The following is a 21,559-nucleotide window of genomic DNA, read 5'->3' as shown; positions in this document are numbered from 1 at the left end:
AAAGAAATGTTAAATTTAGGCTTGGAATAAATATCGAACGGCAGAGAAATTCCAGGGATAGGAGCTCAGGTCTCTCATGGCCAAAGCAGAACCCTGCTTATAATAAAGATTGCTAATGAATGTTAACGATTAGTATGCATGCATGACAGTGTAAAGCAGTGGGAATATTTTGAACACTGGCTGTCTACTGAGGGCACAAGTTTGTGTTATAATTAATGGAACACTCGCTTCGCCATTATTAGAAGCATCTGTCCTAGGACCATTTGGAAATTGATTGAAATTCAGGCCTTACCAGCAGCTATAACATTTGTTCATATTTTATTTCCACAAGAAAATAAACCTGCAGTTGAATTTTGTTCTGAGTTTAACACAGTTAATAATTTTAGAGACAAATTTAAATGGCATTAACATGGCTTTTTAAAAAAAAAATATTCCACTCTCTGACTGGAATTTTCCTCTTTGATACAATATTTGCCTATACTTCTGCAGCATACATATGTATACACATATGCAAAAAATATTTTAATTTGGCAGTGTGGTTGCAAATTTGATCTTAATCTTCTTTATCCTATGTTTTCCTACACACACATCTATATATGGTACTGTACTGCACTGCATTACATCCATTGACTGTGTTTTTTCCACAGGATGCTCACCAGACCAGCCATGGGTGACCAGTATTCCTTTATAGAGCAGTTACTCAACATTTTGCCTTTTTCTTGCCCCTCAATGCACTGCCCAGAACTCTATTTACTGTACAGTATGATTTTTTTTTTTTCTAGTACAGGATACATTCTACAATATTGTTACTAAAACACCAGTGGCTCATGAAAATTAATTTGTATCCATACCTTGAAGTAGACTTATCCCCACCATCCAGAGGAAAAGACAAGGTACAGCCATATCAACACTGGAAGCACCAGTTAACTCTCCGTGCTCATATTCCCATTGTATTTCATACAGCGTAGTAGTTCAAAGTCAGGTGAACTATGTTGTGGATATGAAACATTATCACTTAACTTTTGCAAGACTGCTCTTGATTCGGTTACAGTTTTCATAGTATTTTTAAAGACCTTATTTCTTAACCAAGTTGAGATTTTTACCCTCCCTAGATGAGCAAGAGAATACTTAATACGAAGGCAGCCTCCTATTAAACATCAAGCCACTTCTTCATAGTACAAGGCTGCTAAACTTTAAGGAGAAGATATCGTCTCCTTTGTTCTTCGAAATCGTTTAGTCTTCATCAAAGAAGTTTTAGACCATTTCCCCACCCCCAGGTCCGCTTGAGACATATCCAAAATGGAAAATTTCCATTCGAACTGTTAAAGCTTAGCAAAAAATTACAGAGAACTGAGTGCAAAATTTTACAATGGGAAATACTAGGCATTATGGATTATATCATTACCTACGCTAATAGCATGTCTTTAAAATTACCTTTCAAATGCTCCAAGTAACACATGTAAATAATTTAACAAGGTTGCCAATGAATTACAGGTCTTTTTCATGGGTTTGGATGAAGAGAGCACACAGCTGTAAAAGGCTGGGAAGTGACCTGAGAGCAAGAGTTTGCTGCCAAATTGTTTCAGTGGTGCTGATGAGTTCCAGTTTTGGGGATGGGTCAGGGATTCTCACCATCTTCATCTTAGGCCATTTGAGTCCAACACCACAACCTTTTTAGATCATTGCAAATTTGTGACATCTTTTTTCATTACCATACAACAGTATTTCTTTTTAAATTAATTCAGTAACTATAAACTCCAAATTTACCTGCCTATAGAAGAGCCTGAAAACTTTGCCCATTCTGATGTGGATGAAACACACTCATATGAAACAGAAAGCTACATAATCTAAACCACATTTTTAACTGTTAAGCATTTCTTCATCAAGATATTAATTAGTCTGTGTGTGTGTGTGTATGTGTGCATATAAAAAAACCCAGGTATTAGCCCAGATACTGCAGCTGAGCTCCTGAAATGCATGTATGAATATGTGGGTGGGCATTGCAGAGCAGGAGGAAACTGCAGGGAAAGGTAAAAGAACCAATTCTGGGGCTTAGAGACAATTTATAATTACTGTAGGTATTACCTGGTGTTCACCTGTAACCAAGGGCTGGTGCTGCACATCTATGTGAAAGGGAGTAAGTTTAAATGTTTTATAGCAGCAGTAAATTAATGGTTAGTAAAATCATTTTTACGGGGTGTACGTAAAATAGCAGGTGCTTTCCAGACAAAAAGAAACTGCCCAACTTTAGTGATTTTCCAGCTGAGTGATATTTGCTTTAGTCTGTCATGGCATGATTGGGAATATACGCAGAATATCTCCTCAAAGTGTAATACATATTTCCATGAAAGAGAAAAACACATTTTCTAGATATGAGGAAAGGTATGCATTAGAAAAATGTGCCAGTATTGTCAGTTCTAAGATACAAAATAGAGAAAGATGAGGGACTTAGCATTAGCTATACTGAGTATCACCATGCCTTTGAAACAACTGAATCCCAGAGCAAAAAAACAGTCATGCCTCATGTGCCTTGGAAAGAAATTTACAGCAAAAAGCACGTGGCAAGGGAGGTCAGGGGATTGCTCAGCCTGCTTCACATTTTTAATTGGCTGCTTGACATGCAAAATCTCTTGTAACCCCAAGTCATGTGCTCACGTATGCCATGTACGCTCACGCACCCAAAACCTTTTCTGTGCCCAAGACCTGCAGCAACAGGTCAAATCCCTTCCCTTGCAATATGGCCCCAAAGGCAGACACCGCTTACAAAAATGATGTGGGCCATAGGACACCCACCAGCAGATGGAGGACTTGAGCACAGTACCCTCAAAACAGGGAAATTTAACACCCGGATTCACAAAAAGAAAGCTCGGACCACCAGGTCACAGATAAAACTTCATATATCCTCTTGTGACTGTGCCACCATATGTTAGAAAATCCCAGACCCTCAGAATCAGGGTGACTGCAAGTCAGAGGGAGCCTGAATCTGAAAGCTCAGTGTTGGCTATAGGTTGAGGACATAACCACTATAAGGTATAATTCAGGCCTCTCTGTAGAGAATGAACATCCCCCACTGTCTTATGCTTACCCAGAGGAGTCTGCACCCTGTCCACACCCTATCTTCTCTTGGGATGTAGGTGTCTTAAGGGTTGAGACAAAAGCCGTCACTGTTCTCAGATAAGAATTTTGTTGCATACATCCCTCTGTGTTAAGCTGGGAACGCAACACAGTCTGTCTGCCAAGAAGTGCAGGCTCGCCACGCTGGCCTTTTGCCGAGGATGCGTTGTCACAGGACCACAAGACAGCTTTGACAGGAATGAAATAACAACAGTAAAAAGTTACACAGATGCAACTGGGTATGCAGTTCACAATCTCAATTTTCTTTTGTAAGCAGCCAGATTTAGTGAGAACTGCTGCAGGCTTGAAAGACTCTTCTCACCCTGGCTGTGAAGCTGCTTTATATGCAGCTACTGGAATAATCAGGGTGCAGTTCATCAGGCAAGTTTAGACTATTTTTAAAAGCATACTAGTATTTCAGGGCAGGAGCACAAAACAATGAAATGGAACTTTATAATGAATAAAAGCAATTTGTAACTTTAAGTCTAGACTGGCTACCAATCTCTATAATATGATATACTCTAAAAGCATTAAAAAACATTGCAATGCATTAAATCTTGCATTTGAGAGGTGACAAGCCACTGCATGTAAGATGTCACATGCCAAATTCTGAAGGAAATAAATTCCATTATATCACATTTTTTGCTAGAGAAAACAGTGTTTTGGGTATAGTAGAAGGCAACAGAACCCCCATCTCAGGCCTGTGGGAGAAGGATGAAGCCCTAAGTTTAGACTTCATTACAAATGACTTGTATTCCCAGTAATCTGCAGTACACTGGAGGAGGATATAGCTCTGTCACCAGTACCAAACTTAACATTCAAAACCTTAACAGTGAACACAGAAGCATTTGCTATCGGAGACCTAGCCCCTACCCTCGGAGTCACACAACGAGGTGTCACCACAGAGCAGTGAGCAGTCCTCCAACCTCCCATACTGTGGCTGCATCAGGATCTAGGCATCTTAACCTGCTGGCATGCATTAACTATCAGCAAACTTTAAAAAAGTATTAATAATGCCTTCTGTCAACAGTCATTAAATCCAAACTGGGGCCTTCCGCATGAGCATACTGCTCCCCAGTAACTGCCAAGTAGGTAGCTTTTCGCAGTGTGTCACACGGAGGGTACCTAATGCAAAAGGGTGGAATTGTTGACCTGAATCATTTACAATGGCTCAGCTGAGCTGTTTTATGGAGTAGGGGATGTAAGCACACATGAAACAAAGACCATATGCTTAAACTAAAAAATCCCTTCCATTCTTTATTTTACAATCAGGTTGTATTTTACAGCCTTATTTAGATTTATGAATAGTCAATCCTATATTTATAACTATCGTAAAAACTGAGCAGCTCATTGTTTTTGTAAACCTAACCTCAAATCTTTGCCAAGAAATATAAAACTAAAAACTTTCTAAAAAAGGAACATTGTTCTTACACTGACAGAACAGACAGAAAAACAAAATGTCTAAAATGAAATGGGCTTCCCTGGTCAAGGGAAAGTAGTATCATGCAAAGAGAAAACACGGTTCATCGTCAAGTTTGCCACCTGACCTTCTGTGAGGCTTCTAAGCCCTCAGGTCCTTCCTTCAGCTTAGCCCGCTCCAAGGATCCTAACCATGGGACACAAGTAATTACGCTGACCTGCTTCCCTCTGTGTCTTTATGGGAAAGATAGTTTATCCCTAGTAGCTATGACAAATTCAAGAACTTACACCCTTGGAAAACAGTCTGTTCTCTGGTTAAGCTGCAAGGCCTGGGAAAAGGGAAAGCTGATAGTCTTGGTAATGCAAGTGCTAGGCTGAACAGGAGGCTTGGTTGAAAGGTAACAAACCACTCAGTACACGTACAGGTTATTTAGTACAGCACATACCTTATGTTCAAGACAGAAAGAAAATTCTTTTCCACTAGGCCAGTACAGTGAGGCCATCCCAATAAACACTTCCTATATTTAAATTGACAAAAGCTACATCAACTATCCTTTCTCGTATTCAAAAGGTTAAGAAAAAACCCAGGAGTGTTAAAGGTATGTCAGTCCTACAAGTAAAGTAGGATCCTGTTATGCTGGAAAGAGCTTCTCCCATAGATCATGAAGTTACTGCACTGAAGCCTACTCAGAATCCTTTGAAAGTCATGAGAAAACCCAGCAGAGAAGTCTGGTACAGACAGCAATTATTTACAGTAGCGTAGGGATAGAAGGGTTCCCTGAAAAAGCAGCACAGCAGATTTCTCAGTAAAACACAGCTACCAAAACTTAATATATACTATGCAAACTGTAACTAAAATGTTAAATCTCTGAATTTTAGGGAAGGAATTTATGAACTTTTCTAAAACCCTGAAATTCAAAACTTAGCTTGAAAGGTTTCCAAGAACTCTTTCAGTTTAGGCTATCTCTCTCAACTAAAACCATACATCATATATCCTAAACACTGCTATTGCATTGCAATGAAGCTTCTGCACACTAGTGGCTTGGAAGGACGTCGCCGCATCTCAGTCATTCCACTTTTCCCAGGAGAGATGGGGCTCACTTACCTCTGTTATGGCCACACCACTTCCTAGATCCCAGAGCTGACAACACCTGGACTCTTCTTCTGACAGTATCCGGAAGGCTGACGGTAGGGAGAACTGCCAGGACATAGGGACTGTTAAAACTAGGAGAGGCTGGAATTCAAAAGTGAAAGTTAAATGTTCAGGCAGGGCAGGGCACTAAGCAAAGAGGAAGGACTTGGGGAAGAAAAGGAGGCAGGAAAAAAAAAAAAAAAAAAAGAGTCAAAGCAGCAGATACAATAACGCATCATCCCTTTCTTCTCAAATTCAGGTTCTACTTACAGGTTCTTCTCTGCGTGTGGGCTGAAGAAAATGGTTAGAAAAACACAAAGAAGGTTGCAGTCTACATGCCACTTCCAAGAACTTTTAAAAACCAAACTTAACCAAAATTTGAACTACAGGTCATCAGCCTAGACCTTTCCAAGAGTCAGAAGTCACTCAAGCTTTTTGTTTAAAACTATACTAGTTTTCTTAACAGCAACAGAGAACCACTTACAACATGAAGTAACAGCAGAGGCCTCATAACTACACTAGCCAGACAACTCACCAGGATGTTTCCATCTCCCACTTCAGTTCATGTCAGAGCCCTGAAATATCCCCAGCTGCAAACTGTAATAGTGATGGATGAGTTATGCAGCTGATACAGAAAATCAGAGTGCACAGCTTGCCTTACTTCATCATTCCTCAGATATTTAGCATAGCTTTTCCCTCTTTCCCTTGCAATTCACAGAAAGGCAAATGGCTACATTTTTCCATGCTTTGATGGAAGAAAAGGACTGTCAGCTGTTTGCCTTTATTTAATAGTTGTTTCAAGAGCTTTTCAGCAAAGAGAAAAAAAAAAAAAAAAGACAAAAAGCAAAAGGAAAAAATCTCCTCAAAAAGCAAACCACTGCAATATTTCCAAGCCAGAAGGCACAATCTGATTAGGCCACTTAAATGACAGCATAGGTTTCATTCTTACCAGTAGATCCTTTGACATATAAAGCTAGGTCAATCTTTCAGTAATGAGGTGAGTGGTAATCGTGTTTATGTATCAAAGTTTGGACGCTAACCTCTCAACACTAGTAGGTTTTCTTGTGTTTTTCCTATGTAAGGAAGATCACTTCATTGCTTCTTTTGGCATTACTCAATGTGGTTTTGGGATGAGGAATGCAAAATGGACATTTTTTTAATCAGAAACATACTGCAGTAACTACATTACTATTTGGTATTTTTAAGCAGTCTACTTAGCGAGAAAGCAATCACCCATCAGTTGCCCATCTGCCTTGGAGCCCACTGGAGCTCTGGTGTGAGTGTCATCCCATATTCCAGGAAGCTATACGCAGCAGGAGTGGAAAGACCAGAGGATTCACATGTCTAGTAAGCCAAGTCCCCAGTGGATTAAGACCTATTCTTCTTCTTAAAGGATGAATGTACATATAAATCCCAATGTTTCCATAAAACATTTATAGTTTTAGAACAGCAGAGCAAACATGGGCCAATTGCAGGGATTTTATTGTGTTTGCCTTCTGCAGAAACGTGAAATCTCAATCATTCTTCTTTTACAAGAGCTTTTGCAACATGCACATGTGCCTTGCTGAATTAGCAGTGGTACTGTCTGGAAAACATATGTAATTAAATTGATGTAAGGAAAGAGACAGCCCATTGTCTATTGTTCCTAAAAAAACAACTCATGTATCTGACAAATAGGAGCCAATGGATGCAGCTCTTATTAAACAGAAGACAGAAAAAGCAAAGATGAGCACAGGTTTGCACTGAATTTTCTGCCTTCCAAGGAAGATATGCTTAGAGGTTATAAAGGCTTAGAATGTTGTAACTCTTCCTGCTTTAAGGTTGACCATCACTTCAAAGCAGTGTGGAAATGCATTGGGTTGTTTCATTTAACTTTTGGTATGGTTTTAAACTCCAAGAATAAAAGAATTGATGAGGCAAAGCCAAAACAAGTGTTCAATTAGTCACATGAAGTAGCCAACTAGACTGGTCTTCCAGCTCCCTTTTTAATTAATGGAGCAACAACCTAGGCATGAGAACTTCAGATAATATAAATCAACATCCATAGCTCCACTGAAGTCAGAGCTATGCCAATGTACACCAACTGGCTTAGGAGGACAAAATGATTCATCCACTAAGTCTGTGCACTACCTGCTCGCAATTATTTACTTATTGTATCTTTCCCAGAATTATAGCTCATAGAAAACATGCTCCCTAGCAAGGACTAAACAAAAGAAATACGTACATTTACTGGTATTTTACAAGCATTTTGCCAACAAAGTTAAGACGTTAGTATGGACATTGCATCTGAATGGACTCTGCACAGTTTAACTAGGCACAGCGAACAGATAAACAGTAATTTTCTTAGCCTTAAAACACTAAAGAAATAGGATGCTTAAGAAAGAAGGAGAACATCCTTTCCCAAAGCTTCACGCACAAACCAATTTCCTTATCTCTAGGGTTTACAGTGAAAAAGTGGTACCTAAAATAGAGCAGCCATTTTCCACTACTGCCTCTCAGGAAGATGGAATTCTGTATAGTATCTCAGGTTTTGGTAAATGACATTTTGTTGTATGTTTTAATGATAAGATTATTTTGCAGCTTCACAAATTGAACACAGGCATCTCTGTCATGGCTGACACACTTTGGAGGACTAACACAAGAATTGTTACTTAACTTATGCCACCCAAAGGTCTACCATTAGAAAAAATTATGTTTAAAGGACAGCAAATGTGTGTTCAAAGGAGCAAAAACAAGCATTCCTTTATCCCTAAGCATGCCAGGTCTATCTCCAGAGCACATTGGCCCCCACACAAAGCCTGTGCTTCTTACATAGCCTTTCACAAAAAGTCCCCAATGAACTGAAATCCTGAAGAAGAGTGCTCTAAAGGTGAACTTTAGGAGAAGAGTGCACAAGCAAAAGGCTTAGCATGTCTCAGCACTGGCTTAAGGATCAAAATCAAATTTTTCTTGCAAGAAATAGGATAACTACTCATAGGATATGCACTTTAAGTCACACTTAGAATCCCATGTTCTTCATGTTAAAAATATGGAAAAAAAAAAAACCAACTCTTCTCCTATTCAAAATTAAATTTCATGCTAAAAGAAGAAATTTCCTCTACAAAGAAACTGCTCTCATTTAACAATATGGCATTGTATCTAATTTTAGTTTGTATGTTTTCATAGGATCATATCAAAAGATTAGTGGTCTAAAGTTTGGATCAGCAGATTTGATAAGAAGAGGGGAAAACATCCTTCAGCCATATCAGCTCTTTCTGCAAGTCTGATTTTATATTTAAAATTCTCCAAACTCTGTATCTTCAGTAGTTATCTAAACAGAACAACAAAATGCTGAGGCCGGAAAGTCCAGAAAAGAAGAAACAAGTACTTGGTGGACAAACTTTTTTTTTTCCCCTCCCAGTAGGATTGTTATCACAGTATACCTCTTGCCACTTGCTACTGTGAAGTGATCAACACATCAGGGGCTGAAATGGTACTTCTGAGGAAGAAAGAAGGAGTGTGATCCATTCTATAAACACACCCAAGTTCTCTAGTATATATGTTTAACTGGTTCACCTTATCTGGGAATTAATCATAAAACAATTTATCAACATACCTGTTCACCTGGTTTGTTTAAAAGTGTTTTCTCCCAAATATATAGCCCACTTCATTTCCTTAAGCTTGAAAGAACAAAATATTTAGCATTTAAGTGTAAACAAAGTTAAGTGTTTCTACTGAAATGCAATACAAGTTAGCTGTAATTTCTGAAAGGGACTGTGCTTAAACAAAAAGAAGGAAGAGTTACTCAATCTCTAAAGGAAAACCAAGCATTTCAGCTGACTGCAGTGAAAATTTAAACTAACTCCACACGAAGCCTGTTTTATTTTACAGCACAGGTGAAACAAAACCTAGACCATCTGTGCTAGGAAAGGATGAACCACAGGATTGAAAGCTGTGCTGGTTGAGTTTTTAATTACTACAGATGGCCAATAAAACAATAGTTACATACAGTAGTTCTACAGAAACATGGAAAAGGGAAATTTAATGAAAAAAAACCTGTTTCCTTTCTTCGTATTTTCTTTGCTTCACTGAAGGCCACTGAATGGCCTTCTCTGAGCATTACGAGATGTGTATTTCTAGCAAATTTAAAGCCAGAATTTGTGTCGTTTTCACGTTGTCAGTCAGCATCCAAAGTATATTGGGCTGTTTTCTATGCAGAGATTTTCCTCCCCACCCTGCTTTTTTGTGTGTACTTCATTGCTCTTCCACCCGCTCACTGCAGCTTTTGCCACATCTTCTCTGCAAGTCCAGGACCCCGCACCCACAGGAGTGGGGTATCTGCCCACCGACAGGTACTGAGGATTCCCTGTGGGAGCTGCAGGGAAAGGAAAGAGCAGCATTTTGCTTTTATTTCCTCCTCAGTGGAACAGGAGCCGCTGGCCCAGCTCTCCTTGTTCTTTTTCACCACAGGCAAATCCAGTATCATGTCCATACGCTTCTTTAGGCCAAACACCATGATCAGGAAATCGCCAGATGGTGCCTGATCACATTTTTTTCCATTTCCCACTGCTGGCACTTTTACTGGTGGTCAAACATTGGACACGACAATCATATACCACTCCTATACCAGGCTTGCTGGCTGTTGGTGTGGGCCCACTGCTGGGACACCCATCACTTGCAGAGCAAAGAGAATCACCCTGAGAGAGAATTTCCCACTTGCAATCTGTGAGGTGCTAGAAAAGTAAAAAGAGAACTAGAAACTGCCTTATTCTCAGAGAAGGCAACAAATTAGCCTGCAGATATAATAGCCACTTAGGACACAAAAAAAAGCAAGCAAACAAAAAAAAAAAAACCCAAACCCAAATGAAACAGGAAGATGTTACTGTAATATATCAGGGCTGCATTTGTATCCCAGGCATCAGTTTGTGAAACTGATATTGTAGTTCAGCCTCCACTTTGCATATCATTGTAACTATTTCTCTCGCTATAATTTAAGGTAATTAAAAAAAAAAAAGTTTAAAAGATGTACTTATTTCCCCCACTTGCACAAGCAATAAACACCCATACTTTGAGTGACAGTACTGGATATGCATACAGTGATACAGTGCATGGATCTTTTATGACTACCAGCATATCACAGCCTGCTGAAGATAGGAAACAGCTCCCATTCAGCCATTACCCTCTCAGTAAGCAGGGACACTGAACGGTCCAGGGCAACCTGCTCATCCTCACTTCCTCGCCGTTTTTACCAGAGCAAACGGCTGACTTTGCAATGGTAAAGCTGTTGTCCTGCAGGAAAAAAACAAAACAAAACAAAACAAAAAACCAACCAAACAAAAAAAAGCCCACCACCTTTTCCTCTCACATCTCTGCAAGATTTGAATAAAACCCCATCTTCTTCTTTCCCTCCAGAAGATCAGAGGGGTCGAGAGAAAAAGCATACATTTCTGCACGAAGCCGAACTCCCTCTCAGCCCAGTCCCCCTGTTCCTCTGCAGAGTGACTCTGACTTTCTCCCTTTGCTCTCAGCTATGCCTCTGAGAGCCCTGCCCCATGCCAAGCATTTCCCATCCCTCCTTTTTACGTGTTCCATCTCACCAGGAGGCTGTGGGCCACGGCTCCTCGAGTGCTGCAAACGTGGTTCCCGGCTGTGCCATACGTATGCGTGTATTTCCCACTAATAGACCTTCACCCTGATCTGCCAAAGAAGGGAGCAGGATGAGGACATTGGTGCTGTTGTGGTTTTGTGCGTGCTGAGCGCATCTGCCTGTGCTGACCTGTGCAGCCAGCCATGTGCATGTGTACGTATATGTGGTATACGGGTGTTTGTCTGTTTGTCTGTGTGTATGTACCTACTGGGGATACACGCTCAGCCTCACTACTGATCGGACCTGGGGGCCTGGAGCTGCAGCAGCCTCCCCTCTATCAAGCTGCCACGTTCAGACTCCCCATGGCAGTGTCACCTTCCTCTGGAGGGGACCTTCCTCCGGGTCCCTAATTTGGGTTCCCGCCTGCCTTTGGCCCCTGTGCTTCTTTGTGCTTGTGGAGAGGGGCCCTTGATGGGCTGACGGCTCCTGGGATGAGCCCAGGAGTAGCTGGGGCAGGGTATTATTTGGGGTCCCCCACTCCCATTGTCTCCCTGTGCTCCTCCGTGTGTGTGCAGATGAGCTTTGTAACACAAAACCTAACAGTGATACCTATGAATTCCAGTCCTTGGGAGGTGGTGGACAAAATGTCTTCAAGTCTTTCGAAGTCTGGCAGAACTTCTTGATCTCTCTGATGCTTAGAGGGTCATATATGGAAGTCTTTGCATCCTGAGTTTCAAAAGAATAAATTTGACCCTTTATTATCCAAGCAAAATTTTCATCGTTTGCTTTGTTACTGTCTGGATTTTGACTGATGGCACAACAAGTTTGTAGCTGAAGTGGTGCTCAGCACTGCCGAAGAATCCTGATGCTGAACAGCAATGTCTGCTCAGGGTCTCAGGCCTCTAGGGAAATGCTTGCAAATAAAAAAACAGTCAGGTATGCAGTCTAGCAGAGCCTTTAGTTTCTGTGAGCGAGCTGTAGGGACCTGGGGTATATTTGAAGGGTTTCTGCTTTTGGGGAGTTCTAGCAGAGATGGATGGATTAGCTCTTGACTGCTCCTTCAGAAAAGTATTTTTTTGTCTATTGCCAGACAAGAACAGAATTGTTTGAACAGAAATTGTTTGAAAAAGAAAAAAAAATATATCAAGTACTAAAACACTGCATTTTGTTCAGTCATATTTCTTTCTGTTGTTTAGTTTTGTCTACATCTTATATGACAGTAAGAAAAAACTAAACAAGAATGTCTATTCTCCAGTGCATTCTGTGCAGTTCATAGATTTCTATCTATCTGCTCTGCTTCCTAAAGTATTCCTAAAAACAAATAAATGAATCACACACAGTAAAGAAAACTTCTAAAACTTAAAAAAAACCCCACAACTTATTTTGAAAGCAAATGGGTAAAAATGCCACAAATTTTGCACATATGCATTGGCTAGAATGTTCTCCTTGCCCCAGATTCATGCAGGTTAGGAACTAATCTCAATTCTAAATGGTTTCAGAAAATCATTATATTGCTTTTACAAAAGAACTTATGCTTCTGAACATCAGGGACATTGCAACGACAACAACAACAAAAACCAGGCTGGTATTTCTGCAGGGCTTTCACCTCTTCCCCTTCTCGGGACTCCCTTGGCACAAGCTCCAGGAGGTCAGAGTGTCTCCAAATCCAGAGAGCCCTTTTTCGACATTTGGCTCCAGCTTTTACCTGGACTGCAGAGATCCATCTTTCTCTCTCTTTTTTTCTGTACATTTCAATTCTTAGCCTCATTTTGGTTTTCTTGCAAAACACAAGAAAAAACTTGCCTACCTACTTTGCTCTGCTCTTAGATCTTCCTTGAGACAGGAACTGAAGGTGGCACAAAACGCTCCAGTGACTATTTCTCAACCAGAAGTGAGGGATCCCAGGCCTTCATGAGAGCACGTCACGGTTATGAACCCCTCCCGGTTCACACCATGGGCTGCTCAGGCTCCTTGCACCACATGTGGAAAACACGCTGCTCATCAAACCCTGGCCCCAGAGCCCTCCTGCTGCTTTGCCCCAAGCAGGACTTTGCCTGCACCGCTCCTGGCTCCTGTAAACTCTGGGCTCAGCCTCTTGCCATGAGCAGGAGCCGGTCACCGCAGCCCAGCTGGTGGGAACTTGTGGCTCCTACTGCCAGGGCTGCAGTTTAGAAGAAGGTGGGAACCCACCAGGAGGTTGCCTTCAGCCGCACCATCTCTAACGTGGCCATGAACCTCAGGCAACTACACCTCCCAGAGGGGGAAGGTCCTTAGAACCCCTCAGTGAGTTGTAACGAGCACTACACATTAAGACTGCCAGGGAAAAAGTCAGTGTACCTAGCTAATGAACAGGACAATGGTTTTGGTCCCTGAGTACGAGCCATCCAGTTAGTTTAACCTCCAAATCACTGCCAGCATTCTGTGATCTAAAGACAGGCAGCTAAGCAGCACGGTAATCCTAATTAAAGTTAGGCTAGTGCCTCACAAGCTTCTTTTTATAACCCTTCCTTTAAAATACAACAAATGGACCCTGCTGTTAAACAGCCTCTCACTTCCCCTACAACGGAAGGATACTACAGAAACTTCTTTTGTTCATTTCTCCATATCAGCTAATAAAACTTTGAAGAAGGGATTTTCCTCTCCCATAGTACTAAAACCAGCTACTTCCAGGTTAGCGTTACCTCTAAGGCATACTTAAAGGGAAAAGCTGTTACTTTTTCTAGGAACAAAGTAAAAGCATGGCAAGGCCAAGGCTGAGTAACAGAGTCACCATCATATCTATTTCATCCATTGATTGCTTACCCAGAGGCTGCTTCTCGGGGATGTAATGATTTTTCATGCTATCTCCAGCACGTGAGATGGCATGTTGGACTGACATGAAACAGAGAAAGCATACTTTCCCACTCAAGTGTTTCAATATGGCAGTTAGGTTTGCCAAATCCAGTGTCCCCTTGATGAATGAACATACAGCATGAGGTGAACAGTGGTGTGCTCCTCTGTGTATCCTGCACACTAATCTTTGTGGCAATAGTGACCAAGTTGGGAACTTCATCATTTCTGAGCCTTCACCAGAACAAGGCATCTTTAAAAAAAAAAAAAAAAAAAAAAAAAAAAATAGAACAAACAATGCAAACCCTCATTTCAGCCTCTGATGGCCATTAGAAGATCAGAAGCATCTCCTTGACAAATATCTTAACATTATTAGGGCAGTGAATAAACTTCTCTCTCCACCGTGTCTTCAAGTATGAACTCCTACACATAAGGACAGAAACCACTGTCTTCAAATTCAGAAGTCCTGGAATTCTGCCCACAAGTACAGGATTTTTAAAATTGTCACAGATGTTACAGATTTGTTCGGTCAGTATCAGGATTTTCAGTCCTGAGTTAGCAAAGAAAATGTCCTTCTGCAAGCTATTTCAAAGTAGCAAAGACCAGCAGCAGAACGGATTAAACACAGTTTGAAAAGGGCCAGCTGCAAAGATGATGTTATTTTCATTACAAAGTATGCTGCTATAGATGATTCTAAAAATCTAATGTGCTTTAATACAGGTCAAATATGAATCAACAACCGCTCTGTATTCAGCCTCTCAAGAAAGTTAAATGAAGTGTGTTTCATTCTAGCACTTTACCCAGCCTTCATCCCAGTTTAGAAAACGAGTGATAAAATGGTTCTGACATTGGAGCAGCCATTGCAATATTAGTCACAAAAATAAGCTTTCTGCTACCAGTTTCTGCAGAGCAATACTGGCATCCAGTGGCCAGTTAAGTAAATCCTTAGTGGCTGCATTCTGCAGAGATGGCTTGTCTTTATGCATGACATGAGAAGGTGCATCTACGATCTCAAATCAAATACAGTAGGACTATTCAGTTTCTCATAGCTGCCTATTGACTCCATTCTTTGATGACCAAAGCTAGCTATCAACAAGTTTCAAGAAAATCATTACACTGAGCCATATATTTTGTGCATGTTGTACAATCACAAGAGAAAATTTCCAGTCTTTTGAACACCTGAGGGGTTAGTTTGTGCTTTTGGGCTTTTTTGGTTTTACTTCTTCACCTTTATCACTCCATCCAGCAGTGACTCTTTCAACAATTGCCATGGCTAGCATTACACTTTCAATGCTTTTTGCACCCTCCAGCTGAAATAAAATCAAGACATAACCAAACAGCATTGTATTGTGTGGCACCTACATCACCTCAATTTTCATTAGCAATCATGAGACTGAAAGAAACAACAGAATGTTCTAGTTGCATGATTTAAGTACTCAAAAATTAGAAACCACAAGTTAGCCAAGCAACAACTGTTTCCTGAGGGAACACCACGGAAACAGAGAAGTTCAGCGACCAGACATTCCTTGTCAACTCTCTCTGTAAGCTGCCCAGTCAAAACTGGAGCTCTGCAAAGCCAAGCTGAGTGCCTACAGACTCATCAGCTGAATAATAGCACTATGTGTGAGCAACCACCCATATCCAAAGGCCAGCTCGTTACTAATTTCTGTAGCTGAAACAATACAACTGATTTTGGTAGCTGAGGTCCCACTAGGATGAGGTGGCTTTCTAGGATGACAACTTTCACTTCCCTGCCATGGGAGCATGAAGGAGTGCAAGGATAATCCGAGTGGAGTTGGGCCTTAGCTAAAGCTGATGATTCCAGATGGCCCAGCCCCTCCAAAACGAGGTAGGTGACTTTATCTCATACTGGTGCTGTGGGAACATTCGTCATATTGGGTGTCGTTCAGTATGGGTACCCACCCTGGCCTTCTAGCGAACACTGCATTCAACCTGGGAGACAACCCAGCATCCCCAGGACTGAGAAGCCGTCACCTTCAGCTTGTTCTGCAGATCTCAGAACGGACGCAGCCAGGCCCACCAGCCCCCTGCCAACACGTACACTTTTGTACCGCAACACCTGCGTTATCTGGGCTTTCTCTCACCGGGGGATTTCTCAGCATCACACGATCTTTGGCAATGAAGAGTCAATTATAATTAAAAAAAAAAAAAAAAAAAGGCTTGACCGTATGAAAGCAGTACCAAGTTAAGAATTAAACACAGACAGGCCAAGTGTTATGGGGCTATATCAGGAGTCAAACACAGAAAAATTCCTGCCAAACTCCAGGCTAGGGCATACCCAGTAAACACAAACTTCTGTATTTAATGAAGATGACAGGAATGCCCACAGAATGTAGGGGTGGCAAGCCACCTCTTCATCACAGGGACAGCCTCCCTTGGCAGCTCCCACCTGTCAGCTCTATAGAAGTTTTTTGAAACAAAAGCTTGCAAAAGCTGAACAAACAAACAAATACTCATTATTCTGTTTTTTAACACTTACAGAATTTCAGTTTCACACTTCTCCCCCCGTGCCCCACCAAAATTTAAAGACAGACACCCAACACAGAAGGAGTATCAAAATATGTTAAGGAAAAAATTGTTACAAGAAGGTTGGCAATGTTTTTTCACATACAGTTGCTATATAGAGCAAAGTGCATTTAAGGATTTTTCTACTTTCCTGACCCAGAAACCAGTCAGAGTTATGTATACCTCTACATAAGATGCAAACACAAAACACTGGTGACAGCAAAACTAAGTGTCCTTGGTGAATTCAACAGAATCATAGACTAGTAGAATATCTCAAGCTGGAAGGGACCCATAAGGATCATTGAGTCCAACTCCCTGCACCTTGCAGGACTACCTATAACTAAACCATATGACTAAGAGTGTCGCCCGTCTTATTTGATGATACCAATGCAAGTCAAGAGGACTCACAACAGAAGTCATGCTTTTTCAAACACAAAGGTGGGAGCTCAGCCAACAAGGCTAAGCAGTTTCTCAAAGAGTGCAGAACGCCTATGTCACAGGAGTAAAACAGCACAGTACTGAAGTATTCCTGACATAGCTGAAGGCAAAATACAAATACCTTAAACCTTCCCTAGAAAAGCAAATAAAAACAGTAGAAATATATGCTCTACCTAATGGTTAGATAAATGGCTTCTGACTGTTAGAGTCCTATGCCGGCTCCTCCTATCTTGGAGCAACTACTTAATATAGCTCTGTGTTATTTGCATTGACTACCTGACCCACAACCTCTGCTGTTAATTAAGCCAAGGAACATAACACCAGAAGAACAACAGAGGCAGAAGATTGTATGTGTTGCTGTTACCTGCGTTAAAGAGGAACAGATGTACAGGCTCAGGTAGTTTTTCTAATAGCAGTGACAAGTACCATGCCAGATCCCACTACAAATGTGCAGCCAGTTGGCTCCATTCAAGATAAGTACCTCTCCTGCTTTTTCGCCCTAGCCTTGAAGAGTATAAGCACATCATTACATACTTAATGCTTAAAGAAAGCTTTCCCAGCATCTGCCTTGGTAGCAGTAGTTCTGTAGATTTGCTTCCCTGTAAATTCTACTTTTGGTGCAGAATACCTAAATCCCATGCTGTAACATGATATACACCTTGGCTAAATCATCTTTTTATTTGTCAGTGAACCATGCACAGCTCCTGCTGGCCTGAATTTACAAGCAGACTGACATCACATTTTCAACTCATTATAATGTCATGGTACATTGATTCAATCTACTCCATGACACACTCTTAGCTTAGCTTTGTTCACAGAAGTTAGAAATTGAAGAGATGGACTGGATCACTTGGCACAGTTCAGGACAGGATTATTCTCCACATTCACCTGTTCAAGAACAGGTTATTTTGGTTGTTTTTTAAAGAAAAAAAAGACCCAGAACATTTTTAGCTGATCAGTAAAGTGCCTATAAACTTGCTGTTTGTTCTAAACCAATGTGTCTTCTTGACATACCCATAAGGCTGATGATGGTCAGCTAGTGTAGTTCAGCCACTTCCTTTCCGAGGAATGACTTTAGTAAGCTGCAGTGACATAGCCTCCAATAACAAGTTGCTTGTGTTTTTCCTTGAAGTGTTGGTTCCCCACATTTTTCTAGTATCTTGCAGAAGCAAATCTGTTTGGAAACCTTTCCAGTTCTCAAACTTCAACGCAAACGTGGTACAGCAGCCTCTAGTAAAGTCAACTAGAGTAAAATGCAATTAGCCATCAACAATTACTTGTTCAGTCCTCACGACCTCTCTATAGCACGCTTCAAGCATCGTTTCCAAAATAACAGCTTTAAAACTTAACATTACAACAACTACAGAGTTAAGTCTCTGACCCTGTTCTCAATCCAAAGACAGACATAAGTATAACTAGTATATGCTACTGAAATTTTACGGAATATCAAGTTGCATCAGTCACCCTTCTAAGCCAAACCAAGCTAAGCCACACTCGAACACTTTGTGACTGTGTTGCTCCTACTGCAATCGAAAAGCTCCCCACAGGCTCTTATTCCAGACAGGAAAGTGCATGACATTTCCCCAATGCATGTTCTCCAAAACCCACCCAGAACACCTCCACTTTGACACTCAAAAACTCATAACATACCATGCAGAGGAACACAGAGAAATGTCTTACACGTTCTCTGCCTGCTTCACACTTGCAATTGCAAAGGACCAAAACAGCTTTTAAGTGCTTGGTCAGTTATTTAAATACTCTGTGCAACTACTGAGCAGTGTAAAAACAAACCAACCAACCAGTCTCCAAAAACTTCATCAACGTGCAATGCTTTCTTGTCTCTATTTACAGGCATACACACAAAGTGTTTGTAACTACTAATGATACCAGAGCTACACTTTTCTGCTTTAATATTTTCACCCATTAAGCCCTTCAGAGTTCTCCTTTCTACTTCTGCCAGACATCTCTTCCTGATGGAAACGGCAACCCAGTAATAGCTGCTCCATCTGTTGCTGTCCTTCAGCAGTGTAATTCTGGCAGAAGCTGACATAAATTCAGGCTCACAAACTTTGGAATTGGCACAATCATACTTTATGGTAACTCAGTAAAAGGTCATGGTGATTGGAGAAGGTTCCCAATACTGTAAGAAGTCAAGTCTCATACCCATCTTAAAGAAGGGTATCCAAAGACTCTTGGGAGCCACAGGCCAGCCAGTCAAACTTCAGTCCCTGAGAGGGCTATTGAAAAAATCTTCCTGGAAGCCATTTCTAAGCATACGGTGAATAAGAAGATGGTGAGGAAAAGCCAACAGAGACCTAGCAAGGGTAAATCACACCTGACCAATTTGTTTGCCTTCCAGGAGGCAACAGCTAGCTCTGTGGACAAGGGGAGAGCAGCGAATGTTGTGTACCTTGACTTCAGTATGGTCTTTAGCACGGTCTGCCACAGTAACCCTGGACCTAGTTTGGGGAGATACGGACTCCATCAGCTAGCAACAGGGTGGTGGCTGAAAAACCGTGCAGACCACCCAGCTCAAAGGGTGAAAATTGGCAGCACAAACTCCAACTGACAGCCATGTAGCAGGGGCATTCCTCAAAGAATGATGACATGGCCAGTAGTGCTTGACATCATTATTAATGACCTGGATGGAGGCAGAGTGCAGTCTCAGCAAATAGGTGTAAGATACCACACTGGGAGCAGTCAGTACACTGGAGGAGGCTGCTACTCAGAGGAACCTCTATAAGCTTGAAAACTGGGCTGGCAAGGAAGCTTGAGAAGTTCAACAAATGCAAGTGTCAAGCCCTGCACATGGAATGGAATAACCCCACACAACAGTACAGGCCAGGGGCTGATAAACGAGCAAGTATCTATGCAGAGAAAATCTGGGTGTACTGATGGACAGCAAGTTTAAAAAGAGTCAGCACTGTGCCCTTGCAGCAGAGAAAACCAATGACATACCATCATGTATCATAGCAGGCTAATGGAATTGGTTATTCCCTTCTATTTGTTGTTTGTAAGACCACATCTAGGGTAGTGTGTCCAGTTCTATGTTAAAAAGAAAACAAAAAAAGACAGAATTTGTGCAACCAGTTAGGAAGAATTTATACTGACGAATTTATACTGATGCTCTGTTCACTTCTTTTCACATTTAATTTTCTTACTTTATCATACTTGAAGAGATTAATGAAAGGGAAAGGAAATGCTTTCTATTCCCTAAAGTATACAAAAAATGAGGAAAGAAAATAAAATCTTTACCCTCCTGGAATCTCATACCTGCCATGGTAGTTGAGGATCTCTGCCACAGCCATTATGAATTAGGACCTTCCATTCCCCAGATACATCAGCACAGACTGTTCACAAGTGTAGATAACATAAAATATACTTTCAAAACCTGAGAAATTTATGAAGTGAAAAATAAATCTTTCCATTCCACCTGGATAACAGTCCGTATATATTACCCCCTGCTTTCCAGCTATGCTTCTACAGTTGCATTTTACCACAGGAAAATAATTCCTTATACAGCCACATTTAAATAAGATAGTTTGAACTTTTACTTCACAGATGGGTTGGTAGCTTCAAGGCTTGTTTCTTCAAGTCACTGATTTTAGTTAGCCTAATGTTTTTCTTTTATTAAAATGTGTTTTTCAAAATCGTTCACAGCCCATCTCAGTTCCATTTTGCAGAAGGAAGCCATTTGTTGAACTATTTATGATGAAAGTGGATGGCAATAAGTACTTCAAAAATAAGAATATGAAGGACTGAAGAACCCTTCTATAACAAAACAATAGAATTTCAATTTCCCCCCTCACTTCCCACACTAATTTTAAAGCAGCTGCATGAGAGAAAAACCAGTAAACAGGTTTTTTATTAGTTTCTCATATTACTGTCTATTACTCTGTGCAAGAACATTGTCCAATATTCACAATAAAGATATACAGCAAATATAGAGCTTTCTATAGCTTTCTCCCCTACTTCCCAGTAACAGCTTTTGTGAAACAAACACTATGGAGTTGCATTAGGTTGTTTTTTGATTCAGCCTCCTCGCTCCAATCACATGAGGTGGTTCAGTGATTCACTGGGAATAATTTAATCTGTTCTACACTGAAATGTCAAACTTCTTTAACAGAGAAGAGGGAGGAAGTGCAGAGAGGAAAACAAATGTTCCTGGGTTGGCATTCACCTTCTTTCTCCTCAACGAGCACTATCCCAATGGATGAATGAATTTAACCAAGTGCAGTAAGTATTCTCTCCAGATGTTGTAAGTAGCAATTTTGGCTTCTTGTGCTCTTCCAAAACCTGTAAATTAACATTTGAATTTCATGCAAGTCAGCTGACAGAATATGATCTCATTCCTAAAAGGTTTGTACTGATAGACCAACCAATTTCTGTCATTGCACCATCATAAAACACCGTGAGCAAACTGTTACCAAAACAAATACACCTTTGAGCTGCTGAGAAGTCAGAACCTCTTCATATATTCTCCCAAATGACACAAGAGATAAAAATTGAATTTTATTACTGTGAGCAACTTCCCC

The 21,559-nt window shown here is 40.9% G+C and overlaps 1 long non-coding RNA gene across 1 annotated transcript in view; it reads right to left on the bottom strand.

Annotated features, from left to right (window-relative positions):
- LOC115353077 overlaps positions 1 to 21,559 on the bottom strand; it is a 145,172-nt gene that overhangs the window by 30,462 nt on the left and 93,151 nt on the right. Inside the window, exon 3 of the long non-coding RNA XR_005930847.1 lies at positions 5,639 to 5,767. This is a non-coding gene — a long non-coding RNA (uncharacterized LOC115353077). The remainder of the gene's footprint in view (positions 1 to 5,638; positions 5,768 to 21,559) is intronic.

This window comes from Aquila chrysaetos, chromosome 18 (assembly GCF_900496995.4).
Source record: "Aquila chrysaetos chrysaetos chromosome 18, bAquChr1.4, whole genome shotgun sequence".
Lineage (NCBI taxonomy): Eukaryota > Metazoa > Chordata > Aves > Accipitriformes > Accipitridae > Aquila > Aquila chrysaetos.
The sequence above is the reverse complement of the archived record's forward strand: the minus strand, read 5'-3'. Positions and strand labels throughout refer to the sequence as shown.